The sequence below is a fragment of the Liolophura sinensis genome, chromosome 7 (assembly GCF_032854445.1).
Source record: "Liolophura sinensis isolate JHLJ2023 chromosome 7, CUHK_Ljap_v2, whole genome shotgun sequence".
Classification (NCBI taxonomy): Eukaryota; Metazoa; Mollusca; class Polyplacophora; order Chitonida; family Chitonidae; genus Liolophura; species Liolophura sinensis.
In genome coordinates, this window is record NC_088301.1 from 30,421,086 (window position 1) to 30,441,019 (window position 19,934).

General features: G+C 39.0%; 1 protein-coding gene across 1 annotated transcript in view; it reads left to right on the plus strand.

Annotated features, from left to right (window-relative positions):
* The first annotated feature begins 9,382 nt into the window (after positions 1–9,382).
* Positions 9,383–19,934, plus strand: part of LOC135471204 (leucine-rich repeat-containing protein 7-like) — a 50,357-nt gene continuing 39,805 nt past the window's right edge. Inside the window, exon 1 of the mRNA XM_064750325.1 lies at positions 9,383–9,500. The gene's annotated coding sequence lies outside the window, so the exon portion shown is untranslated. The remainder of the gene's footprint in view (positions 9,501–19,934) is intronic.

The following is a 19,934-nucleotide window of genomic DNA, read 5'->3' on the forward strand; positions in this document are numbered from 1 at the left end:
TATGTTGGGGAGTGCCATTAGATTTGGCTCATGATACTTTTGAAGTGTACGGAGTTGACTTCCTGGAGTTTTCCTTAAAATGCTGGGTTCAGTTAGGTTCTCTAACCTTTCAGCTAATCGCCCAACTAAGACTCTGACAGAGCCAGCTAAATTCAAGACTAAACCAACGTCATCTAGGGCATGATGCATGCTTAGGCTATTGCGAGTTATCATTGGACATTTGATCCCAGAAGAGAATGTTTTATGGATTGTATATATGCTTGATGTCATTGGTTTAGTGTGTGCTCCAGTAATAAGCAAGGGTCTTGTGAGTTACTTCAAGCTTTTGATAACTTATCCCTACTTTGACGTGAGTGCTAATAACACTGTTAAGCCAAAAGCTCACTGCTTAATTTTCCAAGCCAAATTCTTTGATTTGGGCCACTTTGTTGGACTCTGAAACAGACAGGTTTTGCCTTGCATCCCCAGGTGCACTGCTTTCACATCATTAACTGGGTATTTACAGAAGCTGTTCGATTATGGGAATCGTCATAAAGATTCGAGTAGAGCACAACTAGCTAGTTTATAGGTGTATATGTTTATAAATATCCTACACTTCTGCATGCCAAGGTATTTATTCACCTAAATAATCCGTGCGGAATTAGCTCGGCAAGTACATGCAATATATGTTTTATCAGCGAATTAAATTTTATACAACAACAATCATTTGTAAATGGAAGTACATATAACTGTCTAAATGTTCTAAATACTTATCTAAATACTATATTCCAGATGTTCTACTCACTTTACAAGCCATTATACAAGTACCACGTGACCCTTAGTGATGTGAAAAAAAAGACATCGTAGAAATTGAAAAAAAAGACAAATTGCCCACCGAAATTTTCAGGATGTTTGATTTTTAGGCCAAACCGTACACTCTGCAAGTATGTTATGTGGAATTCGAGGACTGGTGCACCATTACTTTAGCCCGGTTGTCAGACAAGCCAAAGGTGCGTTTCATGGTGAATGACTCAACAGCACCAACTGAAACACTGTCAGCAAACTGAGATGGCCGGGAATAATACTGGAGGCACCAGAGTGGAACTTGAGAATTCTCAAGCTGATAGGTACACAACAGACCTTGCAGTTTACAGTCTAGCCAGTTCCGACTGGCCTGCAGTTCAGGTCAGAAACAGTAAACTTTCTTATTTTTTTCGCAACCATACAATTGAAAGGAATTCTCTCGAACAATTATTAAACGACTTTGTTATGCCATATGACTTGCACAGAAATTTTACCAGCACCCCATATTTTAGTAACTGATAATTAGGGTAAAGTCCTTAAACATAATACCCTTAAATTTAATTTTTCCTGTTGATTTCGAGTAAATTATCATTCTTAAAATTTGCTTAAATGGGGTGTAGGTCAGTGGGCAAGCTGCGCGACTCAATCCTGACCTTTAGTCTGACAAACTAAAGTGCGGGTTCAAACCAGGCTTGGAACTAGGAATTTGTAGATTCCCTCGCTTTCGCTGATTGTGGTGATTGTGTGACCGTTTGTGTATTTAACTGAAGCTCGGTGAAAACAACTTGTCTTCCATCATTATGGTGTGCAAGGTAGCCTGTGTGTCACATATAATAAAGTTTGTAAGTTTGTATCCAAAGGTCAGTGGTTTTCCCTGGGCATTCTGGTTCAGGTTCTTACATGAATAATATTCACTGACTGTCATTGTATACATGAAAAATTCTTGAGCGTATGGCATAAAACTACAGTCAAATAAAATAGGTAAATAGAAAAAAGTGTCAGTACAGTTGTCATGTAGGCTGAGTACGTATGAATGGTTTATTCTGTTTTTGAGTTTTTGAGTTTTTGAGAACAGTTTAACCAAATTAGCCAGATTTCGGCGATCTCTTAGGGAGGCTCCGGTCGTACTTGCAGCAGCCTGCGGATGGCCGTGGGTTTCCCCCGGGCTATGCAGGGTTTCCTCCCACCAGAATGCCTTCCGCCGTTGTATAAGTAAAATATTCCTGAGTACGGCGTAAAACAGCAATCAAATAAATACTAGTAAATCAAATAAATCTTAGAGAGGCGTTACAAAGGGAAAAGCCTCATCTCAAAAGTCTCAACTCACCCCAGCTATTTACGAGGAGATGACACACTATACATTGTAAGGTTAATATCTACTTTCTTGAATCTTCCATTGCTGGGTTTCATTTCATTTTTTATAATAGTTTAAGTTTATATGCAAACTAAACAACTGGCTTTCAGGTCTGTTAGTTTCAAGTGTTATCACATCTTCGTAGTAACTGAGTGTACGTACATATCATGACATTTAAGTTTATACCTTTATAATTATGTAATGTGTTACTTTGATCATTGTTAGAGAGCCTTTTCTTCGTAAAAATAACACTGGTAAAACTAAATAACACACTACAAGGTAGTCCAGCCTAATTTCTTGGGAGTGGGAAACAATGACTTTTCTGATGCATTATTCGACAGAGCATATTTGAACATAGTATTCAATTCTCAGTCTTCTTTATTCGGCTGTGCTCTTTGATATTCTAGCAATCCTATGAGTAACCAATATAACGACATGGCAAGGGCTATTATTCTGGCATGTCCATACCTTGGCCAAGTCCTCCCTGCTACAGACGCTAAAATAAGTGAGAAATTCTAAACTAGACTATAATTTTTCATGCAACACGAATACACACGCAGTTTACTAATTATTCTACCGTTTACCCAGAATTATATGCCTTTTGTTCGAAGTTGTTTTCACCCTGTATACCCGGCTTTTTGTAGAACCATGGTGTATTATAGACCCCCCCCCCCCAAAAAAAAAAAACACACACACACAAAAACCCCCCAAAAATCAAAAATAACAACAAAGAAAAAAAAAAACAAACTAACAGGCAACTTCATATGGAAAAAGATGGATTCCCATATGACAAATATGTACAGCAGCTTTGTTGCCAAATTCAATGTTTTCAAAAGCACCTTGGTGATTCAAGTTTTATTGTGTCAATAGTTGACCATCATACCTTGTCCTGGTGTTCAAGATATTAAGAATGAGGTCTTTACTCCCTCATGTAAAACATACAAGAATCATCAAGACACCTTACCTTGTGCTCCAAATGAAATGTAGAATGGAAGCATTTATGTGTGTGCAGGTTGTCATCGTACAGACATTTATTGTCTCTAATTCCCACACTTCTTGTCTTGTAGACACAACAATAATTCTGGAGTCTCAATCTCACCAGTGTCGTCGTTGTGAGACCAGTTCATGCTGGGGTTTTCTCCCGTCGTATACGAGAAAATCTAGCTGCCAGCAGCCTACGGATGGCTGTGGGTTTCCCCCGGGCTCTACCTATTTTCCTCCGGCCATAATGCTGATGGCTGTCGTATTAAGGGAAAAAAGTGAAATAAGTAAAACACATATCAAATAAATAAAAGCATTCATTCAACAAGTAACATTTCGTTTTCAGGTTCTTAATGAAATTGAGCTTTTAGCAATGTTGCAGGGGGTGGCAAAATACCAACATGCCATTCTCCAGTGCACCAAGTCTGCAGAGTTAAAAACCTCTGTGGTCAGTCCAGTGGCCGCTGTGAAGGATTCAGAGCAGAGATCTGGTGAGGTGTATTATTTTTTCTAGGACTTTAAATCTGGGCAGGTTATTTCTGTCGGTTCTACATTAGCTTTAAGAAGCCATAGTAGCTTCCTTACAAACAGCAAATTATAAAAGATAACATAATGAACCAGTCAGATGATACCTACAAATTAAATTTGTCCAAGTTTAAAAGAGATGCTTTGGGGCACGTGACTTGGCGGAAGCTTTAAAATTTCAGAACTTACTTTTCCTAAACTTCTCTTGAAATTGCTTCAAGTAAATAATTAATTCATTTGTTTTATGCATGTTCTATGTTTTAAAATTTAAACTTGGATAATTATAGATCAATGAAAGATTAATTGGACTACTGCAATTCTTCAACCGTTTTGAATGTTTACAAGGTGTTTATTCAAACATTTCTGAAGGGATTATATTCTGTGTTGAGTGATAAACTGAATCGTACTTTAGCGAAGCCCTGAAACTGGCCAATCAAACCAATTTAGTTTTGCTTGCAAGATAAAATTACAAATGGGCATAAACTGCACTGAAAGTTGCTCTATTATATGCGAAAAGATTGATGAATTAGGGTAAGTTGTATTTGCACCATACGTGTACCTGGAAGGTGCTGTTTTTTCTTTCGAAACAATTAGAAGTGAAGGGTCTAAGTTTGTAGAGTGTACAAGTTTATTTAAAAGAACTTTTAATATACTTATGTGTGGGGGATGGGGGGGGGGGGGCGGAGATGGTTGTGGGGGGTGTTTGTTCTGATTTGTTGGTACTCTCTAATAACATTGACACCCAGTATGCAACATAGTATTTAATTGATGTATAAATTTACCAGCAATACTTATACCCTTGAAGTGATGTTTAGTTAACCAGTGCCATGCCTCAGTGAAGCTGACCTGTGATGTAGTAAAAGTTAACCAGTCCAAATCAATTTTGTATCCCTTTATGGATAATGTAGTGAACACCTAAAATGAAGGCGATGTTTACGACATCATTTTATATATCATTTATTTTGTGTAGTTAATGTCTGTGTATTAATGACTTTGGATATGTTTTGGTTGTTTATGTGCCTGTGTAATTCCAGAATTATTTTACTTCAAGAGGTTTTAACGTTGTTAACACTCAACACTTTCTTTCCAGATGCAGCCTACACTACTCCACCCACTGTCCTCCTATAGTTCGTACGAAATGTCAGATCCTGCACGAGGTTGATCCCAACCTTTCTGTCTGGGTTGAGGGTTAGCGTCTGTCAGAAATCCAGACGTTGTTTGCGAAGTGATTGCTACCCATTATGTTTTTAATACAGCATATCCAAAAGAACTGAACAATACTGGCGTTTCTTCCAGCACATCCTGCTAAACTGACAGGATAACACAAGCATTCCTGCACGTGTTCTTACAGTAACAAAAAAATTAATAACTGTCTTGTTTTTTTCAGTGTTAGAACTCTTCATGCTGTACATCTTTTGTATTAAGCCTAAACACGCAGCCCAATCCCCTGGGAGCGAAACAAATGGTGAGATGGGTTATTGAACATTACTTTTGGGAAACGACTTCAAGCCACCTTTGTTAATTATTTTACTGCATGGGTTCGATATATGGATATGTGCATGTGTAATCGCACTGGACGGTGATACCGTTTATCCCAGAGCTGTCTCTCGGTCTATATAACGTGACAGTGTTATGAAGCAGACGTTTCAGGTGTTTTGACAGGGTGTCCTCAATAGCCTACATGGACTTGGAAAACGTCGGTGTTGAAACAGACCTTGTTTCAATTAATCAAGGCTGGAAAGAATAAATCACAGATTTTGTACCAGATAGGTGACGACAAGAACTGACTAATGCATTTTAGTCATATTTTTTAGGAATGTGAATTTATCAAATCGATTAATTTTTGTTAATGGACCAACCCTAATTAGTCTTTTTCTTGACTAACCTATTGTGGTAGCTTTGATGATGTTGATAAACGAGTCAGTACTCCAGTATGACGAATTCTGGGAGACAGGCCGTATACCAATCTTTTGTCGTCATTTTCACAAGGAAAAGTTTTTCTGTGTAACTTTAAATTTCATTAAATCATAGTAGTCTTAGGCCAACAGGCGTATGATTAACTCCCTCTTTTCTTTATATGTAGGCAGGTTTGAAGGCCTACCTACCTTCGATTTTCGTGCAGATTTTATGTACGAAATCGATATTTTTTTTTTTAGAAAATGAATTTGTAAAGCCATATACATATATTTAGTCATATATATGTAGCCAAATTAACAATTTTTCAGCCATATAATAACGAGGAGTCATTCGGTGTGTGTATATAGATATACTTCTTGCGTCTTCTTGTGACTGGGCAAGTCCATGCCGCCAAAATACGGCCGTCACTGATATATCATGCTGAAGACACCAGACGTGACACCCCACCCAGTCACGTTATACTAAGATGGGGCCAGCCAATCTTGTTTCCTTGCTCTGAATTCTCAGTGCTGAGCGCCTAACCATGCAGTAACAAGTAGTAGGCCTATACCATTTTTAAAGTCTTTGAAATGACCCGGGTTTGACCCCAGGTGTCCCGTTTTCGGTGCGGACGCTATAATCCCTAGGTCACCGAGGCGGTCGCATCTTGCTTCTATGATCAGTCGACAGCTTAACTCCGTCGTCAGTGAATGCATGAATGTATATGGCTTAACGCCACCCCGTCAATATTTCAGCCATAATTTGTGAAGACAATATCAAAATGTTCGGCCTATTTATATAAAATAATGTATTGTAACTCAGCTAAAGCTGTTCCAGGAAAAAGTATAAGGTCTTGACCAAGTAGAGAAATTACATGTTGGAGTCACGTAAAGAGAATATTAGGCTAGTCAACAAACAAGACGCAATATACTGGGCCCGGGTGTTATATAGTGTATTAGCTAATACTGGTATATTTGAGTCAAATTGTATAATTAAAATTTTAGCCAAATTCATCAGGCCAAAGCCTAAAATAGCCTATAACTGCGGCAGGCTTGGTTCATATTTAATGTATGCCTACTCTGATGCAATTGTTTTGGGACTGAGTACAAAACTGATTTCAAGTTATATTTGGTTTGAAGTCTTTAAACAGTTTCGAACAACAGGTCCTAGCTTAACCGCCACTGTTGTATGGGGAAACATTCGGGTAGGCCTACACAACTATTATATGGCCTATACAAGCCTACATAAGGCCTACACAGATAATAAAATACTACCGACTTTGGAGACGGATGAACAAAGGAGATGGATCGAGAGCAATTTGTGCTATTGCAACGCACCAAAAACATCTCCTAAAATCGGTTCCAACGATCAGAATGAACGATCAGAAAGCGTATTTATTTCGCGCCAAAACACTTGTAACAGATTCAGCGCAAGAGTTGTTTCCCTTACACCTGAGCTCTGAGGTCTTTTTCTCATGTTCTTCATCTGGTCAATGACCTCAAAGGAACATATCAGTAAAGTTTGAGCGTTGTTTGAACGAATCAAATGAATCATGATGTATATATCACAATCAAAACATACAATTCAATTTCTTCCTGGAGAAACAAAATTTAAACCACTATGAGTTTATAGGGTTTTTTACGCGTGCCGTTATCCGCACAGCAGAGTGGCGCAGTGGAAGCGTGCTGGGCCCATAACCCAGAGGTCCGTGGATCGAAACCACGCTCTGCTAGTCTTTTTTTTTTTTTCTTTTTTACTGTGTTGTATTTTTTTCATATATAATGCTAGAGAAATCTATACTGTTTCAAACGTTAATGTTCAAAATCTTAGGAGGTATCATACCGTAGACGTTTATAATATAATTTATGGCATACCCAGCAGAATCGTCCGAAAGGTATTTGTATATAATATATCGCTTTCGACTCTGCCACGCTCTTTATATCTAAAATATATTGGTATAAATCCCGTTCGGACGATTCTGCCTACCTATGATTTATAGTTCAGTGGCACTGCACTTGATTAGTATATGCTGGAAAGCAGTTGGCCGAATTATTTGGTCAGAAGAAAACCGAAAAATGAAAATTAAGTTCATTTTGGTTTCTACGTGCACAACTAAAGCAAGTAAATATATCATATTATCTCCCATCATTATGCTGACAGCCGTCGTATACGTGAAATATTCTTGAGTACGGCGTAAAACACCAATCAGATAAATAAATAAATAACATATACAACACAGAACTAAATATACAACGTATACATATAGTGCATAATGATGTGTGCATAATGTCAACCCTCCACAAAATCCGTATGTATGTATGTTGCATAGGCTATATCTTTACCTTCATTTTTCTCTAGCTTGCTTACGTAATAGTGTTCATTGCTTTGCAACACCACCTTATTGCTGTGTTAATTAAGTATAGTGTGTTTAGTACAAGATAGGTGGTTTAGCTACCGCATAGCCTTGCGGTGACGTTGACCTGTCAAATATGCATGGTTTATCATTGTTGGATGTGCGAGGTGCATACGTATCCTAAACGTCACACTTTCGAAAATGAAAGTAGAAGTATTTCATTTTATTTTATCATACTGAATGCATCAAATATATCTTGTGATATAACTAGTGCTCTCATTAATTGAGACTGGTTAAGAAACTATTCTCATATACGAACTATATATGCAAAAAAGTTGAATATCTATTTATAAAAGCGGTAACTATCACTAAATCTTTCATCATGAGCAGTGGTGCAGTGGGTTTGCGTGAGTGTGGCAGTGACGACCAGTCCGCCCATACTGAGTTCGATCGACTCACTGTCCACCACGTATCTTCTTGTCACTTTTTCTTTTCTATTTTTTTTAAAAGGTTGTTCAATTATTTATTGGAAAACTTTGTTTAAAGCAATCATCCAACAATCTATAAATCTGAATACAAAAAAAAAATAATAAAAATAAAATGAAAATAAAGGCTACATAATAGGCCTATACCCGGCCCACACACAGGCCTATATCAGAGCTGGATTATAGAATTGTAGCATTAAAATTACCTCTAGTGCAGTTGTTTAATATAACAGCATTCCCTGAAATTGAAACAATACATGATTTACGAATTTACTCCCTTATATAGTTACATATATATCTATATATATCCGGCGGTCTTCAGCAACCTGCGGATGGTCGTGGGTTTCCCTGGGTTTCTTTGACCGGTTTCCTCCCACCATATTGCTGGCCGCTGTCATATAGGTGAAATATTCTTGAGAACGGCGTAAAACACCAATTAAATAAATAAATCAAATATATATGTAGGCTAGGGGTCTATGTGGCTCAGTTGGTTGGCGCTGCTAGCGCAGCGTAATGACCCAGGAGCCTCTCACCAATGCGGTCGCCGTGAGTACAAGTCCAGCTCATGCCGGTTTCCTCTCCGGCCGTACGTGGGAAGGTCTGACATCAACCTGCGGATAGTCGTGGGTTTCCCCTGGGCTCTGCCCGGTTTCCTCCCACCATAATGCTGTGGTATAAGTGAAATATTCTCGAGTGCGGCGTAAAACACTAATCAAATAAGTAAATATATGTATGTAGGCTATATTAGTACAAAATTTACATGTAGGCCTACATGTATTCACGTACTTGTACTTACAATATAGTACGTGTACGTGCGTTGAGAAAGCCCGATGTTTTCTTTCATGTACTTTTATATATGTATATCGGAACGATTCGGGTATAAAAAATATATTGGTGACACCTGCGCGAAATGATCGGAACACACCTTCACTGAAAGGATCAATCACAAGCTTTTGTAGTGTAATCAACAATTTGTGTCACGTGACCTCACCGACAGTCTGTTGTAAAATGGCGGCGGGTCAGCACAGGTGAATACGCGAGCGCTAACGTGTTACCCGATTTATCACAGGTGTTGGGCATACTATGTTTCGTTGTTGGATATTAATTACGAGATGAACAACAGGTAAGTTAGTTGTCTGTACTTCCCCCACGGTTCAAGGCCCCTATCAGACATATTCCATTCTTGTTTGAGACAGTTTTGGAAGTGCAGCCGTGGCAGGGGACACCTTTCCATCGTCGTTGTTTGCGATCCGCTATCATCTTCCACAAAGCCTGTAAATTCGACTGTCGCCGTTCGTTGGGGGCTTAATGACCTTTGTGTCCATCAAAGAATATTCTTACACTTACACACTTCATAGAACTCACAAGTTGTGTTTTATAATGTCGGTGTCACTCTGTGTTTAAGAATGTTGATGAAACTTGGTCAAATATTTGCAGCTAGCGCGGCCTGTGTTACACTGCCGGCCAGTGGAACGTTCGACTCGGTGAACTAGCTAGTGGCCGAGCTTGCTGTGTTGTCTGCCAAGTGTATCATCTACAGCCGTTCAGCAAACGGTGGGGAGTCCATCGAAGCACCTAACTTCTGTCTATGAGTATACTAGGCTATATTTAGTATTAGCTGTGTATGTATTGTTTTTCCAATAAACACAAGTCTTAAGCATATTCTAAATTAGAATATATATTAACAGTGGAATAAAAATTTTTAAATCAAGATAGATACTATACACAGTGAATAGTCAACTCTAATATTATGCTTGCGTAATAGATGGGGCAGACTCATCCCTTTAAAGCAGCCTGAGTTTTGGGAGAATGCCTCACATGTCTTTCCATAGCTTGGTCATCATATAATTTACATCATCATTTCGCTAGGCACAATTGCCCTTTTCCCGCATAAAACTACTTTATAAGAGTAATACATTACGACCTAAACACAAAATCTAGTTTCATCCCTTAGTTTCGCTCTTTCCCAATTTTACACCCATTGAATAATTGATCAATTATAAATTTATGTGTACTTTGAGCCAGTCACATGATTGAACTTTCCACTTTTCAGTTCAGAGTATATGCTTGAGAAAGTCCACAATCAGTCAGAAATAAAACTGTTTCTTTCTACCTATAGAAACACACATGCATGTGTTGGGGGTAGCTATATTTTGTTTTATTCCACCACGAAAAGCTCTGTGAATCGCCGTAAGTGTTAGGCATGTCAGCATTCTTGGAGGGAATCTTCATTAGTAATCAACTAAATAGACCATTTGATTCGGAAATTCAGCCGCCGCCCTGCACATGGCAAATTGAGCAGGATTCCATGAGTTACAAACAATTTCATGTACGCTGAATTTCACCCTAAGTAAAGGCTATTCCTCCTTTTTATCATGTCATATATTTGACCAGTGGCGAACTGTTAAAGTTTTTGAAAGAATCTAATGTCTGCTCCTGCGTTATGTAACTAGTATTGTTTGACGTGCACATCAAATTTTACAAGGACTCGTCGATTAGTTCTTGAGAAGAAGAAGATTAAAGGTTTAATTCGAAATTCAGTATGATTGCCAAACCATACGATCTGGAAAAACACTTCAAAACCGTTTAAGATAACATCCAGGAAAATTTTGCTGCCAACTTTCTAACCACTGCGGTTTGCAGTTTTCTTGAAACACAACAAAATCTCTGTCTGAAAAGATTTTTTTTATAATTGTCCAGCTAAATCCATAGGCTTAAATAGGCTATCAGGTTGGAAGCTTAATGAGAACGGACATAAACGTACATGTACAAGAGTACATTACCATCTATTCAGGCACCACTTATCCAAACATTTCTGGTCCATCATTAATCAACAGAAGCTACATTTGTGAAAAAAAAAATAGATTCAGATACAGTCTGATTAGTAGAGAGAAAACAGTAGTTGATGCTGGGCATTCCTGGTGATAACCGAACTGAAATTACGTGCACTTCTTAGCGACGTCCGTAGGTTGATGTACTGCATGAACGAGCTTCCCATGCCAGTGTACTGGGAGTAGCGAACATGAAAAAGGGTTGATGAGGTGCTAGATGAGGACAAACAGAGTATATACATGTTTGTCACAAGTTGAATAAGGAGGGAGCTCATGTTGAATAAGGAGGGAGCTCATGTTGAATAAGGAGGGAGCTCATGTTGAATAAGGAGGGAGCTCATGTTGAATAAGGAACGTGCTCATTTAGCTAGTTGAATTATCCTAACACATGTACATGTTGAAACAAGATATTTGAGAAATCCTATCTAAAGAAAACATTTAAGAAAACTTTGATCTTGTCTTTATTGTATTTAGCCTTGATAAATTAATCGTGGATTTACATGACAGCTTTGAAGTCTTTGGCATGTACATGTATGTGTTAACCTTGGAAAGCAGAGTCAAGTTCAGTCATTTAAGCCGAAGAGTGCAAGTATCAAAATGTGTTCATGCATAATGAAATGTGCTAATAGTCTATGAGCTAACCTCATCAGACATGTAGCTGAGGAAAGTTAACATTGCCTTGGGAAATTTTAATTTCTTAACCTTACACAATAAACTGGTGTAGAAGCTTACATATGTACATGTGTGTAAATAGATGTATGTACTATAGAACAGCTAGTGGACAATCTTTTGTATTAGACATGGCTTGCCCAGTAGCTACAGGTATGCTGAAGTGTGGCCACAAGATTCAGGAGTAATGCTGTTTGACAATATCCTGATGTTTCTTAGAAGCACAAGTACATGTGTATGAATAGGGAATGTTTCATGCACATACATGTACATGTATGACATGCAAAATCTGGCTGTAGCACAAATAGTAGGCTATCATGTCTGCCCTAGTTCAGAGGTAAACCTGTGTGTATCGATGATGTATAAATTACATACGTTGACAAACTTTGTCGTCTCTGATGTAGACATGTGCAGGACAGTAGGCTGATATATATCCAAAGGACTTACGGCATAGAGAGCAATACCAGATCAGCAATGACAGTGTGGTAGTTTGGAAATGGCAACACAAAACTGGTGAAATACAGCCTTTTGTCAGTTCACCACAGTTAGGGTTCCACTCCAACGATTCATATAATTGTTTTGATAGTGGCAAAGTCCCCCCCCCCTCCCCTCCCTTGCACCGTGCGCTGATGTTAGTAGCAATTTATTATACATGTACGTCATTGGTCAAGAATTGTGTGCCAGCATGCAGTTTAAGTAGTAGCTCTGCATGGTGTTGGAATGAACTTCTCATTGTTCTCTTGGTACACTTACAATACATGTACCTGCTGCAAGGGTGTGCATGTGGTATACACTTTAAATAGCAGATGTCCAAACTGAATATTCAAGGTTATCAGCAGAAAGTACATGTATCCTCTAATCTTACCACATGTGTAGGATTCAGCAATTTTTAAATTCACGAATAACATGATTTTGTTTTGCCCTATATCAGTTTTTGATAACTTTTTACATTGTACTGATGACCTACATTAAGGTGTACCTCTGTTTGTACTTGTGAGCTGCCATTGACTCACGAAAGTTTAATGTGTACGTCTTCCTTCTTTGTAATCTCCCTTGCTTGACTGTCAGGGATAGAAATTAGAAGCAAAGCCAGCAGGACAGTTGTCCTGTTGATCCCTAAAAGTTTTGAAACTCACAGGACAAGATATCTCCATACTGAACTGTTGGTCAGTATATGATTAAATGCACTGTGTACTTAAAGTTTTGACATGTGACTGTTTTGATAACTGAGTGAGGAATTTGCGGTCAGTGAATTTTCAATGAGTGTTTTTGCGGTCAATGAATTTTCACACGTGGTGCAATACATCGCTTTCAATCTTCCTTGAAATATCATCAGGTGGCTGATGTTGTTGGTGGATTAGCTTTATTGCTTATGCCGATTATTGATCCATTAGTGGATTGCTTGGTAAACTCGAATTTAAGTAGGCCGATAGTCATACTCCTGTCACTGTAAACTTCACAGCCAGTCATTGATCGTATCTTGTAAGTGTGAATTTCCTTGTTTTAAAACAAATGCATGCAGGTTCAGATCTGTAAAAGACCCAAGCTGAACAGAGATGCCAGAATACATAATATTATTGACCTACAGAAGGACGAAAGGGAACTGTTAAGTTGGATACAGCATGGTGATCGGCAGAGCACTGGTCAGTGCGCAATCCCAGAATGCTCTGCGCATGGAGGACCATTGCCCCACACTCGTACCCTTACTACCAGGCTCTTACAACGTAATGTCAGGAAAATTCCACCCCAATGGTAGCTAAAAGAAGAAGAAATAAAATGGTTTATGTGGCAACCTGTACACATTCAGTTCATTCCTGGACAAAACATTCATGGAGAACAGCAATAAGCTGTGAATGGTACTGATGTACTTTTATCAACACGAACAAGCAGGTCAAAGTCACTGAGCTTTCAGGCAATACCAGATGGTAACTACTTGTAAGGTGCTTGTTGTCTTTTGTAAAGTGGAACCTGATTGGGCCATGAATCATGCATATTCATGAAACTTCAGGGCTTTGAAAAGTTAATATTGTTAACTAAATCAAGAAAAAACTAAAAATAACTAAAATCAGTTGTCTTACTACAAGCATACTACAACGGCAGACGATTGACCTTTATAGGAATACATATAATTTCTTTTTATGATACAGTGATCGTTTTTTGTGCGAAGAAGTTGAATTGAGAATATTTCCGGCTTGGCTCTGGCTGATTTATAGTTTCTCTGACGATTACATCTGTGTGGCAAAAGCCAGCGGATTTCTCCACTTTCAGCTCACTTAGAATAAGCCTGATCATTAAATTTATTTATATTTGATTGGTGTTTTACACCGTTCTCAAGAATATTTCACTTCTACGACAACCAGCATTATGGTAGGAGAAAACCCAGGACCATCCACAGGTTGCTGCCAGACCTTCCCACGTACGGCCGGTGAGGAAGACAGCATGAGCTGGACTTGAACTCACAGCGACCGCATTGGTGAGAGGCACCTGAGTCATTATGTTGCACTAGCGCACTAACCAACTGAACCCAAGAGGACCCCCTGATCATTAAACAAACAGCAGTTATGTACGTATGGGTGAATATTTCTGTGGTGTTTTACAACAATACAAAGTTGGCCGCTTGATCAGACTCCTGAATCTTGCACAAAGATCAATATGATGATAATTACATGTGGATGAACAGTAGTTTACTTTCAAAAATCTTTCATATTCAGATTCTTCTAAAGTTTAGGACAGATATTAGTATTGCTGAAACTCAAGTTAACAATTACATTTCTGTCAGCTTTTGTGGAAAGTAAAGATGTATACATGTAAACATGTGTTCATGTCTGTACAGTGTACCTGCACAAACAGATGCACCGGCCGCAATAGCTGAGTTGATGGAATGTTGGCTGCAGTAGATCCAGGGTCAATCCTGGGTCGGGCAACACTGAAGACCCTAAAAAAGAAAGTTGTAGCTTCCTCACTCGGGGTTCAGCATTAAGGGGCTTGCTGGTCTTTGGTAATTCGTCTCAGTGAAGCAGCACTAAATAAAAGAGGGTGGAAATCCTTCCTGCAACAAGAAGGCACATTACACGTACTCTAAGGACTTCCTCATCATATGACTAAAAAATTATTAAGTAGGACATTACACCCGAAGCACTCACTCACTCACTCACTCACTGTACAAACGGACAGTCCATTACGTAGAAGTACGCAACTTCCATATAGCTAGTCTCCATGACACTTCACACTTTTCTTTGATCTTTAACACGTGATACCATGTATTTTTTTCCTCTCTCTTGCACAGCAAACATTTGAAAAATGGCTGATGCATGGTGAAAAAAAAATGTTCAGACACGGTTTTGTTGAAATAGACTTACGTCACTGGACAGTTTTGTAAAAGGGCAACAGTGTCTTTGATAGTAATTGTTTTGAAATTGTATAGAAATACAAAAATGGTCAATGGGTTTTTTTAACTGCAGAGCAACAATGATGAGCAAAATTGTAGTTTTTAAATACTCAGTTTCGGTTTCAAGGTGTGACTAGTTCTTGTAGCAGCCATTTACATTAGATTTCCCATGATTCAGTTCACAATTTCTACCCAAACGGTAGGCATGTTTCTCCACCAGGTGGCGCGAGCTTCTACAGATGGTGTAACATGTGTAATGTGCCATGGAGACTAGCTATACGGAAGTAGCGTGCTTCTGAGTGATGGACTTCTGCTACAAATCAATTATATGTGTATTGGCTTAAAAGAGCAGACCAGGGCCTGGTCTCACAAAACTTCTCAAGTTCTTGAGCTTAGGCAAAAGTATTTGTTTTTGTTTTGTTTTGTAGTTTTTAAGTTTCACTCCATAATATTAGGTGGCAATTGCTGTGTATCTACATGGACATGTAGAGTAGCATGTGCACATGTTTGCATGGTAGTTTCTCTGGAAATGCTACACATTTATCATGGTGTAATGCAATTACTGTGTCCTCAGGCCATGTGGAAATCCGCTGTATCTAGGAGCTAAAATCATCAAAAACGTATAGATAACATCTGAAATCTAGAGGCATTGGGCCCATTTACCTGCAGGCAGAAGTCTAATGGGTCTTGCCTTTTGACAGCTCAGTAGTTAAATGTCAGGGAAGTCGGCAAATCATAGTAGATCAATGAGTATGCCTTGAACAGGATTCAGCAAAGCGATGAAATGGTGAACGCAGAGAATGGCTGTGTGCGTGCATCTAGCAAGGGTGGCCTATGTTTATCCAGCATGTGTGGAAGAGCCTAAGCTGAGAGCCCCTATGAAGAAGTTGTGGACATAGCAAAGAACACTCAACAGCTCTGTGAGCTTGACAGACACAGGCTATAGGCCTTCTGTATGTTTTGGCGCATTGACCTGCAGCCTTTTCACTTCCTAACTGGATGGCAACAAAAGCCAATGTCATGATATAGGCACAAACAGATGGAATTATACACACAGAAATCAAGGCTTAACCCTAACTGGTTTCAAAAGTTTCAATCCTTGAAATTGTTTATGGCACCGTGAGAGACATGCAGATTGAGGCTTATGTTTTTGGGCCCTGAAACCACCAATACAAATCTCCACCAGACAAAAGTTGCAAACTGGCAATCACTTCTGTTCGCAATCTGTGTGTCCCGTATGTTGCTAGTTACTGGGAATTTCCATGCGACATGTACACATCACATTGCCAGTCAGTAGTGGCGTGAAGACAAAAGCAGATGATACACATGTATGATTTTATTAAAGCAGACATGGTAGAGGGGTAACCCATTGTCCTCTGCCATTGTACATGAATGTTGTCTTGTTGTAGATGGTAACTTGAATGCTGCAGGTTACCTAGACCAGATATTCTTTAGTCTGTTGTCATCCCTTTCCTGCAGCGTCTCGGTCCCAGATCACATTTCTGCAGGGAAATGCCCGGCCCCTTCCACTCAGATGACAGGAGCATTTACGGATTTACGGATTCAAACGACTTTCATGTCGACCCTTGGCCTGCAAATTTACCTGATATAGAACCTATTGAGCATGTTTGGGGCGAAGTGGACCAACGCTTGAGAGGGAAGCATTGCTTGCCGCAAAATGTTGATGCAGTGGTTAGAGACCTAACCAGGATCTGGGCTCATCATTACCACAAGGATTCTTGCTCACTTGGTGACTGCAATGAGATGAAGATGCACAGAAATCATCAACCTTTGTGATGGACACACCCATTACTGAGCTAACCGACACTCATTTTCACCCTTCCTCTGTCATTGACCTTGAAAACATGTTGGCGACATGACTCGAGTAACCATTTTTTATCTGCTCCTCGACAATACGTTGTTCTTCAACATGAATACAAAAACGACAGTATGTATGGAAGAACAATGTATATTTATACCTGTGCACAGTTACTTTGTTGAGTACATATTTGTATTCAAATACAAAACAACTGACTGTGTGTCATTGTGCCAGTTAAGTTGAAAACATCCAAGACAATGATACCACTTGGACTACCTGTAGTAAAATTCATACCAGTACAAATTAGAGAAATACCATTAAAGACGTGCTTATGAAAACTCCTTGCACAAAGATACTGATACATGTACATGTTGATAAATATGTATTAGTGGACTCCGGGGGCCTCCATGGCTCAGTTGGTTAGCGCGCTAGCGCAGCGTAATGACCCAGGAATCTCTCACCAATGCGGTCGCTGTGAGTTTAAGTCCAGCTCATGCTGGTTTCCTCTCCGGCCGAACGTGGGAAAGTCTGGCAGCAACCTGCGGATGGTCGTGGGTCTCCCCCAGGCTCTGTCCGGTTTCCACCCACCATAATGCTGGTCGCCGTCGTATAAGTGAAATATTCTTTAGTACAGCGTAAAACACCAATCAAATAAATAAGTAAATAGTATAGTGGGCTCCATGTTCATCTAATTCTAGACATACATGTACATTTATTGGTTCTAGAAGTTAAAGCAGGTAACATTTGTAGGAAAAAAGTTCAATTTTGAATGGGCTTGTGGATTTCACATGTATGGTTGCAGGTACATGTACATGTAAACACTGATGCTAGAGGGCTTCATAGTAAATGTGATGTTAATGGCAGAGATGTAAAGCAAGCGTCGAGAGCTGCAAATGCACTGTAAGGATGCAGGGGATGTATCTCTCTGATATCCTATGAGAAATTTCCCTTTATTCCTACGAACTGTATCAGCATTCCTTTATGGCGTGGTCAACTGTATCAGGTCGTCTTAAGTTTTTGGAGGCTCACAGGAGGCTTTTGTTTGCAAATCTTGACATTCTATCAGTTTTCTTTGCTCCGGAATATCTAACATATGTCCTGGCTCAAACCAAGTATGAGCAAATATTTGAGGGTTATAACCCTATTGATCAGCAGTGCTCATGTAAAGCCATCAGCATTGGACGAGTCTTGTGCATAATGTACATGCATGCAAGCCATTTATCCAAGCTCTTTATTGTAAAACTTGGTGGGTCCTTTGTTGAGAAACTGCATGGGAACAAAAGCAGTGGAATAGCTGAGAAGGGTGATGCTGAAACTTTACACAATAACAAATACAAATACTTGGGTCTTGTGCAGCTTGTCATTATTAAGAACATGTAATGTCTTTTAGACTTCATATATTACAATATAGGCACTGTATAACGACACGGGTATGACATCCATTGATGTTTTGAATGAATGTATTGTGCCATTTGGAACTACATGTATACATGGATCTTACCGCGTGTCATGTTTGGTGTCTTCAGCTTGATGCTTCAGTGATGGCAGCACTGGGGCGGCATGGACTCGCCCTGGCACAAGAAGACACATTATGTGTGCACACATCTAATGACTCCTCGTCGTCATATGACTGAAAAATTGTGAAGTAGGATGTAAAAACCTCATGTAATTGTATTTTTCGGCACAGCCCACTTGTTTCCATCCCAAGGTTTGGGCCTTGCTCTGTTTTAAAACCAGCTCGGCTCAGCACATATACATGTGGGGGGTAGGGATTGATTTGTTTGTGTGACAGAGTGTTTGGCAAATAATACTTAAGCAGGTGAAGAGATCCTTCACGATTTTCCACATGTATTGTCATCAATGTGTACATGAGAGTGTATGTACAGTAATATTAATATTGGCATTGTGTTCAGTTTTATTTGCAAAATAATAATAAAAGATATAAATACTAAATTAGTCTTTGTGCAAAATAACCGTAATATAATACTTCTTAACAATTGTATATGCTGAGTATTGTAATCAATGTGTACATGAGAGTGTATGTACAGTAATATTAATATTGGCATTGTAGTGTTCAGTTTTATTTGCAAAATAATAATGAAAGATATAAATACGAAATTAGTTGTGCAAAATAACCGTAATATAATACTTAATAACAATTGTATATGCTGAGTTATTTTTTAATCAATAGGTCAGAAACAAAGTAATGAGCTAATACAGGACATATATACACAGCATTCATGGGCACACTGTAACAAATATATGACCATCAAGTCAGTGATAACTCCATGCGTATTTTATTCCATCGGGGGAAACTGACTTTAAAAAACAAGGGAACTTGTTTACGGCTTGATGGCCATGTCCTGTTAAACTGTGTACAGAAACTTGATAACTTTTACAAAAGCTGAAGGTCGGATCTGTAGGATTCTCTACTGTGTATTGATTGAGTAAAGGTTGTTGTTGGATTGAGTTAGTTTGGAGCAGATTTTCACCTCACATGTTCTAGTTTTACATCACATGTACATGTAGACTTGGCAGGATTGCCCAGAGGTCATGTGACATGTTTGCGTGACAGGCTACAGAAGGGATTAACTATTTACTTAACAAGTAGCTGTATTGATTAAGCCTTCTGCTTTATTGGGTAATGTCGGGGTTAGATGTGCTGGGGTGCCTGGTTTAGGTGCTGACTTCAGCTTGAGATTTCACCATGATACATGTACAGATTAACTGTTAATCACGAGACAGGTCTACTCAGATTTGGCTCTCTGTGTACATGCACATGTATTTTATAAGACATTGAAACATAATTATAGATACATACATATGCATGCGTTGTTTATAAAGAGAGCA